Genomic DNA, 12,306 nt, shown 5'->3' with positions numbered 1-12,306 from the left:
CCCTGTCTCCCTCCCTCCCACCCTGTCTCACCCTGTCTCCCTCCCTCCCACCCTGTCTCACCCTGTCTCCCTCCCTCCCAGTCTCACCCTGTCTCCCTCCCTCCCACCCTGTCTCACCCTGTCTCCCTCCCTCCCACCCTGTCTCACCCTGTCTCCCTCCCTCCCACCCTGTCTCACCCTGTCTCCCTCCCTCCCACCCTGTCTCACCCTGTCTCCCTCCCTCCCACCCTGTCTCACCCTGTCTCCCTCCCTCCCACCCTGTCTCACCCTGTCTCCCTCCCTCCCACCCTGTCTCACCCTGTCTCACCGTGTCTCCCTCCCTCCCACCCTGTCTCCCTCCCTCCCTCCCTCCCACCCTGTCTCACCCTGTCTCACCCTGTCTCACCCTGTCTCCCACCCTGTCTCACCCTGTCTCACCCTGTCTCACTACCTCCCACCCTGTCTCACTCCCTCCCACCCTGTCTCACTCCCTCCCACCCTGTCTCCGCAAGGGTCCGCAAGCCCTGCCTGCAGCCAGGTAACCGGGGGTCCGCAAGCCCTGCCTGCAGCCACGTAACCGGGGGGTCCGCAAGCCCTGCCTGCAGCCAAGTAACCGGGGGGGTCAGCAAGCCCTGCCTGCAGCCAGGTAACCGGGGGGTCCGCAAGCCCTGCCTGCAGCCACGTAATCGGGGGGTCCGCAAGCCCTGTCTGCAGCCAGGTAACCGGGGGGTCCGCAAGCCCTGCCTGCAGCCAGGTAACCGGGGGTCCGCAAGCCCTGCCTGCAGACAGGTAACCGGGGGGGTCAGCAAGCCCTGCCTGCAGACAGGTAACCGGGGGAGGCCGCAAGCCCTGCCTGCAGCCAGGTAACCGGGGGGTCCGCAAGCCCTGCCTGCAGCCAGGTAACCGGGGGGGTCCGCAAGCCCTGCCTGCAGCCAGGTAAGCAGGGGGGGAGGGGGTCCGCAAGCCCTGCCTGCAGCCAGGTAACCGGGGGGGTGAGGGGGGTCCGCAAGCCCTGCCTGCAGCCAGGTAACCAGGGGGTCCGCAAGCCCTGCCTGCAGCCAGGGGGTCCGCAAGCCCTGCCTGCAGCCAGAGGGTCCGCAAGCCCTGCCTGCAGCCAGAGGGTCCGCAAGCCATGCCTGCAGCCAGGTAACCAGGGGGTCCGCAAGCCCTGTCTGCAGCCAGGGGGTCCGCAAGCCCTGCCTGCAGCCAGGGGGTCTGCAAGCCCTGCCTGCAGCCAGGGGGTCCGCAAGCCCTGCCTGCAGCCAGGGGGTCCGCAAGCCCTGCCTGCAGCCAGGGGGTCCGCAAGCCCTGCCTGTAGCCAGGTAACCGGGGGGTCCGCAAGCCCTGCCTGCAGCCAGGTAAACCGGGGGGTCCGCAAGCCCTGCCTGCAGCCAGGTAAACTGGGGGGGTCTGCAAGCCCTGCCTGCAGCCAGGTAAACTGGGGGGTCCGCAAGCCCTGCCTGCAGCCAGGTAAACCGGGGGGTCCGCGAGCCCTGCCTGCAGTCAGGGGGTCCGCAAGCCCTGCCTGCAGCTAGGTAACCGGGGGGTCCTCAAGCCCTGTCTGCAGCCAGGTAACGGGGGGGGGGGTCCGCAAGCCCTGCCTGCAGCCACGTAACTGGGGGGTCCGCAAGGCCTGCCTGCAGCCACGTAACCGGGGGGGTCCGCAAGCCCTGCCTGCAGCCACGTAACCGGGGGGGTCCGCAAGCCCAGCCTGCAGCCAAGGGGTCCGCAAGCCCTGCCTGCAGCCAGGTAACCTTGGGGTCCGCAAGCCCTGCCTGCAGCCATGTAACTGGGGGGTCCGCAAGGCCTGCCTGCAGCCAGGTAACTTTGGGGTCCGCAAGCCCTGCCTGCAGCCACGTAACCGGGGGGTTATATAACTGATTCCCAAAAAAATGTTTCTGTTCGTACGAATCCATGAACAGATTCGCGTACGATGGGGCCATGTTGGACCCCATCGCTGTACCCATGAGCTGTAAATAGAAGTTCTTTTCGAATTTAAAGTAATTTTTGTGTAAAATTACATCCATGAGTAGCAGCAAAAATTCTATGGGAGGACCACAAGATGTAGCGCATTCTAGGAGGTGTTCCCTGCTTGCATGTATACCGTCAATATGGTTAATATTAGAGTACAAGCTTGCAACATCCATGGTAGCCAAAATGGTCTCGTCTGAAACATCAGTGAAAGTACTTAACTTGTTAATAAAATCAGTAGTATCTTTAATATAAGTACTCATTTTGGCTACCATGGGTTGTAGAAAAAAATCTACATATTGGGAGAGGGGATGAGTTAGTGACCCCCTGGCCGAAATGATAGGCCTACCTGGTGGTGATGTGATAGATTTATGTATTTTCGGTAAGATGTATATGACTGGAGTAATGGGATAGGGTTGTGTAAGAAATTCACTGGTCTCCTCGGAGATCCATCCATTTGTGAGGCCCAGATTGAGAATGGAATCAATTTCCCTTTTATAACCTATTGTTGGATCCATGGTTAACAATTTGTATTGTATGTTAACCCCAAGTTGGTTCTCAATTTCTTTTTTCTAATAAGTATAGGGCATAACTACCACACCCCCTCCCTTATCCGCTGATCTAATAATGATCTCTATGTTTGTTTTAAGAGATTTAATAGCTGCATGTTCTTCCCTGGACAGATTAGAGAAACAAGTTTTGTATTTTTTAAGTTTTTCTCTAGTATCTAATTCTACCATATGCATAAACGTATGTATACTATGGTTATGTGTTTGGGGGTCAAAAACACTGCGAGGTTTAAATTTACCAGCATAATCAGTGGAATCAGTATTAGCCACATTGGTGGTGGTTTTACTAAAAAAATCTTTTAGTTTTAGTTGCCTATTTAGTCGATATAAATCAATTTCCCAATCAAAGGGATCTTGTTTGAAGGTGGGAATAAACGATAATCCTTTATTCAAAAGTCTAAGTTCAGCAGGTTGAAGTATGTAATTGGACATGTGTAGCCCCGAGGTAAATTTGAGCTGCCTGGCCCCTCTCCGCGAGTGCCGTGCGGTAGCGGGTGCTGCCGGAGGCTGTGACGGACCCGCCGGCACTTCGCGAGGGTGGGGGCCAGTGCAGGGAGCGGTGCAGGCTGGTTGCCGGGGACGCGATCGGGCCGTCGCTAAGGCCGCGATCGCGTTGTCACCGGCTGGGCGGCTTAGGCAGAGGGCGCCGCCATTGCGCGTTAGTTCGCGCATGCGCAGTAGGCGCAAAGTGCAGGGAAGGCCCCAGAGAGATCGCGCGAGGGCAGGACAGGGAAGAGAGAGCTTGCGGCGGCCATTGAGAGTTCGCGCATGCGCAAGGGAAGCGCGCACGCGGCCCCAATGCATTAGGCAGCCCCTGGGAACTACAATTCCCAGGAGGCTTAGGGAGGCAGAGGTCAGGTGCTCCCTAGTGGCCAATAGGGCTGAAGGAAGCTCAGCCCGGGAAAAGAGATACATTTCCCGGGCTTTGCAACAGACAGTCAGGCAGAGGAGAAGGAAGGAGTAGGAAGGGTGCAGGGAGCGCGTGGCTCCTGCATCAGGTAAGGGTTCTCCCTAGATCCCCAGGCAGGCCCCAATTCCCGGGTAAGGGTAGGGGGTAACTGAAGAGGGACGCCTTAGACTGAGGAGGGACGCCTTAACTAGGGAGGTGGCCCTTGAGTGTGGAAGGTGCTGGTTTGGCAGTGTCGCAGCGGAGAGTGCTGTGGGCACTGTCAAAGAGGCACGGTGTGCTAGCAGTGTGTTTGCTGCGGGATCCAGGGGCTGTGTGTGATTGCAGCTGCCTGTGAGTAGTGTCGCTGTATGTGCTGGGCACAGTGCGTGCAGTGTGTGTGCAGTGTGGATCCCTGCAGGCTGACAGTGTGTGCGGTGTGTCAGCTGCAGGTGAGTTGGGAATAGTTAGTAGCAGTTACAGTTAGGACTGGGTAGCTAGGGGAAGGGGGGGGCAGGTTATGTCCACAGGCCCTAGGAGTTTCCCTCAAGCCATCCCAGGTTGCGGTTCCTCAGGGACAGGCCCTAGGTTAGGGTTGCTGTCGCTCTAGCAGTGGTTACTGATAGGGATAGCGGCGGTTGCTGTTCCCACGCGGTTGGTGTTGCCGTGGTCCGGTTGCAGTTCCCGTTGAGCGGTGGGACCCTCGTTGGGGTCCACCGGCAGAGTACCTGGAAAGGATCAGACGGACGTCTGACCCTTTGAGAAGAAAGTTGCGGTCCCGAGCATCGGAGTGCTCGGAAGGTATCTTCATTCTTATAAAGTGCACCAACTGGGCCCTAGCTTAATATAGTGACTGCGCAGTCACCCACGACCTCCGTAGGAGTTACGAGACATTGGGTGTGGGGTGATCACAGGACACTGGGTGGGGTACATCAGACATTGGGTTGATGTGATGCGGGTAGAGCATCTGGTTATGGTTATGCTATGTAATGTGTTATATGTGTGTTAAGTAAAGAGTTAGTATTGTTTATCTATAAGTGTTATTGTATTTCTTACTCAGGGCTATCTTTCCTAACGGGGGATCCTGGGTAAGTGGAGGCGCTGCACCAAGTAAGGGTAAGGGTTTTCCCCAGGCTCCCAGCTAGCGGAGGCTCAGATCTCCTGGAGCCACACAGGTTATGCAGTACCAGTAGTCCCTTAGAGCAGGTGTGTTGCAGGGAAAGGGACCGGTTAGACCACGAGGGGCCAATGTGATATTGGGTGGGTCAGCCGGTTCACAAAAAGGGCTACATTTGGAGGCGCTGCTGAGAGATCAGACCTGGGGTGCCCTGTACATGTTTTTGCTAAAATTGTGTCCTATTTTTGTTCCACCATGTGGGTGCTCTCAAAGCAGGAGGTCTACGCTTGGGCCTTGAAAGTAAACGTGAATCCTAACCGCGTGGTTGCCGTGGGGGCAGTCCCGGCTGGCGTGCCCTTGTTAGATGTCCAGGCGCAGGTTCGGAAGCTCCCTGGACTGTCGGGTACGTGGGTCAGAGGGCGAAGGTATGATGACACCGTGCAATGGAGTACTGTCCTGATATATGTAGGCCAGACCCTAAGCGAGGAAGATGGCCCTAAGTTCTTAAATTTGCCTGGGGGTCCGACTGATGGGTGCCCCTTTATCTACCCTGACTTGGCAGTTTCTACCTGCACCGAGAGCCCTATAGACATTGACCGTGAGCCCCACCTAAAATGGCGGCTCCCGCCAAATCCAAATGGCACGTGTGCGGCTGACTGCCAGCATGCACAGGAAAATGTTGCAACCCTTCTCCCAGGACTGGCGGGAAAGCCAGAGCCCCGCCCCCACACTGTGAGTGACTCAGAACAGAGTTTGCAACATTCCCCAAAAGACTGTGCTGCTTTTCCTCTAGAGTCCACCAGGGGGAGGGAGTGTCGTGAGCAGAAATCAGCCAATTCTGTTCCCACTAAGGAAAGCAAGGGATGCCGAGAAAAGCACCCTTGGCTGTATAGAATCGTACGGGCCCCCCATTTAGACTTGTCAATGGTGGTGTGCCCGTGTGCCTTAAGAGACTGGAAAGCGACTGGTGGCTGGGCGGACGGGTCCCCTGAGTTAGCCGTCGCCCTCACGATGACCGTGGTAGACGGGGAAGAATGCCTGCACGGCCGTCTGCATGAATGTGAGTGTCCTGTGGGTGAACTGACCCGAGGGCCCGAGTGCCCTGACTGTGCGGCGCAGTTCCTGCAACCCAAACTGCCGCAGCCTACCGAGCTGCCAGTGGGGGAGGACACTGTAGCAGAACTGGATTATTCTTTCCCTGAGAAGGAAGAGCAGGAACCTCTGAGGGCGGAACCTGCGGAGAAAGAGGCGCCTGATGGTGATACCGAGGTGGGTGAAGCCGCTACTAATTTTTCCACTTCAGCGATGGAGGTGGTGGAGGGCCCGTGTGCCCAAGTGAACTTGCCAGACGCTGAGGCGGAGCCGCTGAAGGCGGAGCTCCAGACGTCGGAACCCCAGATGTCGGTTCCAGACCCGGTTCCCGAGCAGGAACCACCGAGACCAGAACCCCAGATTCCGGAAGGCCAGGGTAAGGTGCTTGTACCCCCGCCTATGTGTGATGATTCTAGCGACCCACCGAGCGTGGTGATGCGCCTGCCGGCGGACCACTCCAGTGAGGTCACCGAGGCAACCGCCTCAACTGATCCAGACCATGATGTGGGCCCGTGTGCCCTGCAACGGCCAGTCCGGCCTATCAACGAGGTACCAGCGGTCCCAGGCGTGGGATCAGTACCCGCCAATACCGACCGGGGTAAGTTGACTGCCCCAGGGGTGTCGGGTGTGAGCTCCCCGGTGATCGTGGAGCCTGGTGACTCCAAAGGTAGGGTCACCCGGGCGATGGGCTCACCCCGGCATCGCGTCCTGGTGGAGGTGTCTCCCCCAGAAGATCTCTGCGGATCGTGGAACGACTCCGACCTCATCAAGGGATCCGGTGTAGCGGACCGGAGCGACCCATACTCCTGTGAGAGGAGTCTCCAAACGGGCCTACCCGAAGAAGTGGTGCCGTCCGCGGACGAAGTCACCGTTAAAGGGATTGTTGGAGCGGACAAAGACTCTGTTGAGACCGCTCTGGTAGTTGTGGCCTCTCCCAGGTGCGCGATGGAGTGCTATGTTCGCCATGTGGTGGATCGAGGAAAGAGACTGAGCCTCTCTGTCTCCCGTGAGACGAGACCGGAGGAACCGGAAAGGGTCAATACCCAGGACCCCGTACTATTTTTTTCGCGAGGCGAAGGTGGGTTTTTGCAAGGGGCAGGTCTAAAGCTCCAACAGACTCACAGGAGTCAAGGTGGGATACCCTCACCCAGTCTGTTAGGGGCACTCCAATCTGAGACTCAGCTGGCCTCGGGTATCCATGCGGGGATGATGTTGGGTACAAATGGGGAATTGCTTGTATGTGATGTATCGGTTGCAATGCATTTTCCATTATATAACCCACTGTATGGTTGCTACCCAAGCGAGGGCGTTGGGATTCTGCGAAGGGGAGAATGTAGCCCCGAGGTAAATTTGAGCTGCCTGGCCCCTCTCCGCGAGTGCCGTGCGGTAGCGGGTGCTGCCGGAGGCTGTGACGGACCCGCCGGCACTTCGCGAGGGTGGGGGCCAGTGCAGGGAGCGGTGCAGGCTGGTTGCCGGGGACGCGATCGGGCCGTCGCTAAGGCCGCGATCGCGTTGTCACCGGCTGGGCGGCTTAGGCAGAGGGCGCCGCCATTGCGCGTTAGTTCGCGCATGCGCAGTAGGCGCAAAGTGCAGGGAAGGCCCCAGAGAGATCGCGCGAGGGCAGGACAGGGAAGAGAGAGCTTGCGGCGGCCATTGAGAGTTCGCGCATGCGCAAGGGAAGCGCGCACGCGGCCCCAATGCATTAGGCAGCCCCTGGGAACTACAATTCCCAGGAGGCTTAGGGAGGCAGAGGTCAGGTGCTCCCTAGTGGCCAATAGGGCTGAAGGAAGCTCAGCCCGGGAAAAGAGATACATTTCCCGGGCTTTGCAACAGACAGTCAGGCAGAGGAGAAGGAAGGAGTAGGAAGGGTGCAGGGAGCGCGTGGCTCCTGCATCAGGTAAGGGTTCTCCCTAGATCCCCAGGCAGGCCCCAATTCCCGGGTAAGGGTAGGGGGTAACTGAAGAGGGACGCCTTAGACTGAGGAGGGACGCCTTAACTAGGGAGGTGGCCCTTGAGTGTGGAAGGTGCTGGTTTGGCAGTGTCGCAGCGGAGAGTGCTGTGGGCACTGTCAAAGAGGCACGGTGTGCTAGCAGTGTGTTTGCTGCGGGATCCAGGGGCTGTGTGTGATTGCAGCTGCCTGTGAGTAGTGTCGCTGTATGTGCTGGGCACAGTGCGTGCAGTGTGTGTGCAGTGTGGATCCCTGCAGGCTGACAGTGTGTGCGGTGTGTCAGCTGCAGGTGAGTTGGGAATAGTTAGTAGCAGTTACAGTTAGGACTGGGTAGCTAGGGGAAGGGGGGGGCAGGTTATGTCCACAGGCCCTAGGAGTTTCCCTCAAGCCATCCCAGGTTGCGGTTCCTCAGGGACAGGCCCTAGGTTAGGGTTGCTGTCGCTCTAGCAGTGGTTACTGATAGGGATAGCGGCGGTTGCTGTTCCCACGCGGTTGGTGTTGCCGTGGTCCGGTTGCAGTTCCCGTTGAGCGGTGGGACCCTCGTTGGGGTCCACCGGCAGAGTACCTGGAAAGGATCAGACGGACGTCTGACCCTTTGAGAAGAAAGTTGCGGTCCCGAGCATCGGAGTGCTCGGAAGGTATCTTCATTCTTATAAAGTGCACCAACTGGGCCCTAGCTTAATATAGTGACTGCGCAGTCACCCACGACCTCCGTAGGAGTTACGAGACATTGGGTGTGGGGTGATCACAGGACACTGGGTGGGGTACACCAGACATTGGGTTGATGTGATGCGGGTAGAGCATCTGGTTATGGTTATGCTATGTAATGTGTTATATGTGTGTTAAGTAAAGAGTTAGTATTGTTTATCTATAAGTGTTATTGTATTTCTTACTCAGGGCTATCTTTCCTAACGGGGGATCCTGGGTAAGTGGAGGCGCTGCACCAAGTAAGGGTAAGGGTTTTCCCCAGGCTCCCAGCTAGCGGAGGCTCAGATCTCCTGGAGCCACACAGGTTATGCAGTACCAGTAGTCCCTTAGAGCAGGTGTGTTGCAGGGAAAGGGACCGGTTAGACCACGAGGGGCCAATGTGATATTGGGTGGGTCAGCCGGTTCACAAAAAGGGCTACACATGTTAAAAACTACACACCCTAGGTCTTGTGTTTGTTTGTGCCCCTGGATGTTGTCTGTCTTAAAGGATATCTTGTGCTTGTATCCACCCCTCCTTGTTTTGCGCCTGACACGCCTGGTTTGGGAATGTGGGGGGGGGTTTCCTTGTCCTAAAAAAGAGGACGACCCAGCTACCAAGTTATCCTGACTATCAGAAGCATCAGTGTCACTTGTGTTACAGGTGCCACTAGTGGCTGGTGTTTTTTTGTGTTTAGAAAAAAACCTTCTTTGTTTGCCCTTATATTGTTTGGGTTCATTAATGCCTAGCAACCATCTATATACGCGTCTATCCGTGTAATCTGCTTTTGCCACTTTTAGTTTTTCTCTCTTATATTTAATCAAATTATCACGGTGAATATCAATAGTGTTTTGGATCTTTTCTAGCCAATTAGTGGACGTATCTGTGTCTAAGGTGTCACCATGTTGTTGTGTGATTGTACACTACCGACACACTTTATTGAAGTGTGGTCGGTACCGCAAGCCGGGAAATCTCCCGGCTTGCTAGTGGCCGCCCCTCGGCGTGCCGCGCGTCATAGACGCGCGGTCACGCGTCATCGGGAGCGTGCGCCCCCTGCACGCGTGTCCAGGGACTCCCCGAGGGAGCCCTGGTGTCCCGCGATCGCGGGGCAGCGGCAGGGGGTTCCGGGGGACCCGGCGGACCCGGCAGCGGTAGGGAGAGCGCCCCGATCGGAGGGCGCTCTTCCGCTGCTTCGGCGCGCGCCCGTCACACTCGGGCGCGCGCCAGGCTACTGCTGCGGCACAGAACGGGCAAATGCTCGAATAAACTGAGCCGCAGCAGTATCAATGTCGTTTCTGATTTTGATCAATTCCTTACTTGACTGTTCTATAACTAGGATCATTAAATCGAAGGAACATTTATTGAGGATACCAATCCACTTCTTACAAAAAGTGGGGTCCCCCCGGCCAATGGAAGGCTGATTACTCACTCGGAAGCCCTTAGGAATGAGACCCTCCTTGTGGTAAATCGAAATGGTTACACCATGTAAATAAAAGTCAACTTCTTTTTTCTGCAATTTAACAAGATCATTGAACACATCCGATTGTTTGTCAGGTCCAAAAACGGCTGCAATGTCATCAGTATATCTAATTTGTGCAATTTCAGTATCGCTAAAACTCACAGTCTCTGAGATCCCTGAGAATATGCCAGTAACATCATCAAAATCCTCCATGAATCACCAATAAATGCGTCAAAAGTCACAAAAAACTGTTGAAAAAAAGCTCCTGCCCTGGATGTCAGCAGGGTCAAGAGATATATAATGAGGGTGCACTTAGTTCATAAGTAGGTATAGCAGTTTGAAAGAACCACAAGCACTCCGTCTGGATCAACAAAATACTGGGTGCAAATCCTACAAAATAATGTAGGCAATACGATACCGCATCAAGATGAAATATCAGAGGCAGCACTCCAAATAGTAGTCAAAATATTGTATTGAATCAACAAGACATCATTCCAACGTTTCGGTCCACAAACGGGACCTTTATCAAGGTGATGTGATTTACAGAGTGAGAACGAACACACATATATACCTAAAAACCCATTAAGTGTACAGGTGCAAGAAATAATTAACTTAATCACTCCTCCCATCCATGTTGTTTAACCCCTTGTGTACCTGTCAGCAACTCAGCGGTTGCTGCAGCTCTGGAGTACCTGCGTGTATCTGACACGCATCTATGGTTAATGGAACGCAAGGAAATCTCCATTGAAAACCAACTGCGTTTGCGCAAGGTTTCGAACTCTCAAAGTACATAAAACAGCCATTATTTAACTATTTAAATGCTAGCACACTTAGGAAATACATCTATGCATGTTAGGAAACACTCACATATATAATGCAGCCATCCAAAAGGATCAGGTAAGCGAGGAATAACGAGGCTGCAAAAAACGGAACCAACTGCGCGTGCGCGAACCGCCGAGGGGTGTAAAATTTCCTAAGTGTGCTAGCATTTAAATAGTTATTATTTATAATAGTTATAATATTAGTTATAATAGTTATTATTAAGACACTGGCTCCGCCCCGGATCATGACGCACACTGACTGCACGCAGAGCTCGCATGTGACACGTGCACCACGCCCCCAAGCTCCGTGTCAAGACAGGACCCCGGTACTGAGGTGGGGAAGTAGCAAACCACGCACCCACAGCAAAGTAAGTATGCCGGGCAGGCGGATTGTCAAACGTAGCCAGGTCTGGGTTGGAGAGAGTGGGTCTTGGAGTATAGAGTTCAGAATAGTCAAACTCCGTTAGCCATAGTCTGTGGTTGGAAAGATCAGAATCGTGGAAGTCAGTATAGCCGTGGTCTGGGTTGGAGAGATCCGCAGAGTTGAGGGTAAGCCGGGGTCAATAGCCAGAGAGGACAAGCCTGGTCGGTACACGAAGGGTTAACTTCAAGAAAACACAGGACAAGGAGCAAGTCACAACAGACGTAGGAGCTTAAGGCAACAAGATGTTATGCTCAGCAAGGTATGAGAGGAACTGCAGGGTTTAAGTAGCACCCAGAAACGAGTAGCAAAGGAGACAGAGCGGAGGCGTGGCCTCCACGTAGGCGAGGATTGGATGCAGGAGACAAGTGGGCTAAACAAGTTCTTGCCACGCAGCGGGGGAACGGTGCACGTTGTAACGTGTGCATGCCGCGCGCGTGAGAAGTGCGGCGTGTCCGAGGGGGTGGAGCTAAGCTCTGTTGCACTCTAGAAGAGTTGAGCGTGCGCGCATGCTCTGTAAGCAGAGCAGGGGTGCACGCACGCACTGGTGCCAGAGCGGAGGTCTGAGATATGACAGGTACGGAGGGAACACGTCGCAAAGGACGTGTTCCTCGATTCCTTACAGGAGTACACAGCCCAGCTCAGTCTTTCCACCCTCTACAATTTTTTTAAGTCTCTGAAGAAATAGGAAATATCAAAATGGTCTTATCTCATGTCTTTACCAAGAATTGATCCAGGAGGGAGTTATATCAGCCCACAATAGGAAAGGAAAAGAATCTAAATATGGCAATCACTAGTGAAGACTGGGAAAACATTTGTGAGTTAACCTCAAAAAAGTCTCTTTGTACTAACTACGACTAAAGAAAATATATATAAAAGAATTTTTCGTTGGTATCTAACTCCAAAGAGACTTAGGGGCCTATGCAGTAAGCAGCGATAAGCCACTTATCGGCAGCGTATCGCCAGTTTATTGCCATGTTTATTTTTGTTTATTTGGTTATTGTTTGGATTGCACTGGATATTATTGGTGATTGAATTTTTTGTAGGTTGACCATTGACTGGCATAGTGTTAAATCATGCCCATCTTATATGGGCATGATGTACCGACTGTGCCAATCAATTGGTTTACTGGCATTTGTAATGTGTTGATTTTTTTATGTAATGTGTTGTATTTTGGGCCTGTTTTTTTTAGCTTCAACATTTATTGCTCTAGTGTTAAATCATGCCCATATACTGTAATATGGGCATGATGTACCAATGAATCGTGGGGGGTTGGGTAGTTGCCTGGGGAGGGTGGTTAGGCCTCCTGAGTGGGTAGTAGGGGAGGGTGGGTTAACCCCTTAATTACTATAGCGGTA

This window comes from Ascaphus truei, chromosome 11 (assembly GCF_040206685.1).
Source record: "Ascaphus truei isolate aAscTru1 chromosome 11, aAscTru1.hap1, whole genome shotgun sequence".
Taxonomy (NCBI): domain Eukaryota; kingdom Metazoa; phylum Chordata; class Amphibia; order Anura; family Ascaphidae; genus Ascaphus; species Ascaphus truei.
The sequence above is the reverse complement of the archived record's forward strand: the minus strand, read 5'-3'. Positions refer to the sequence as shown.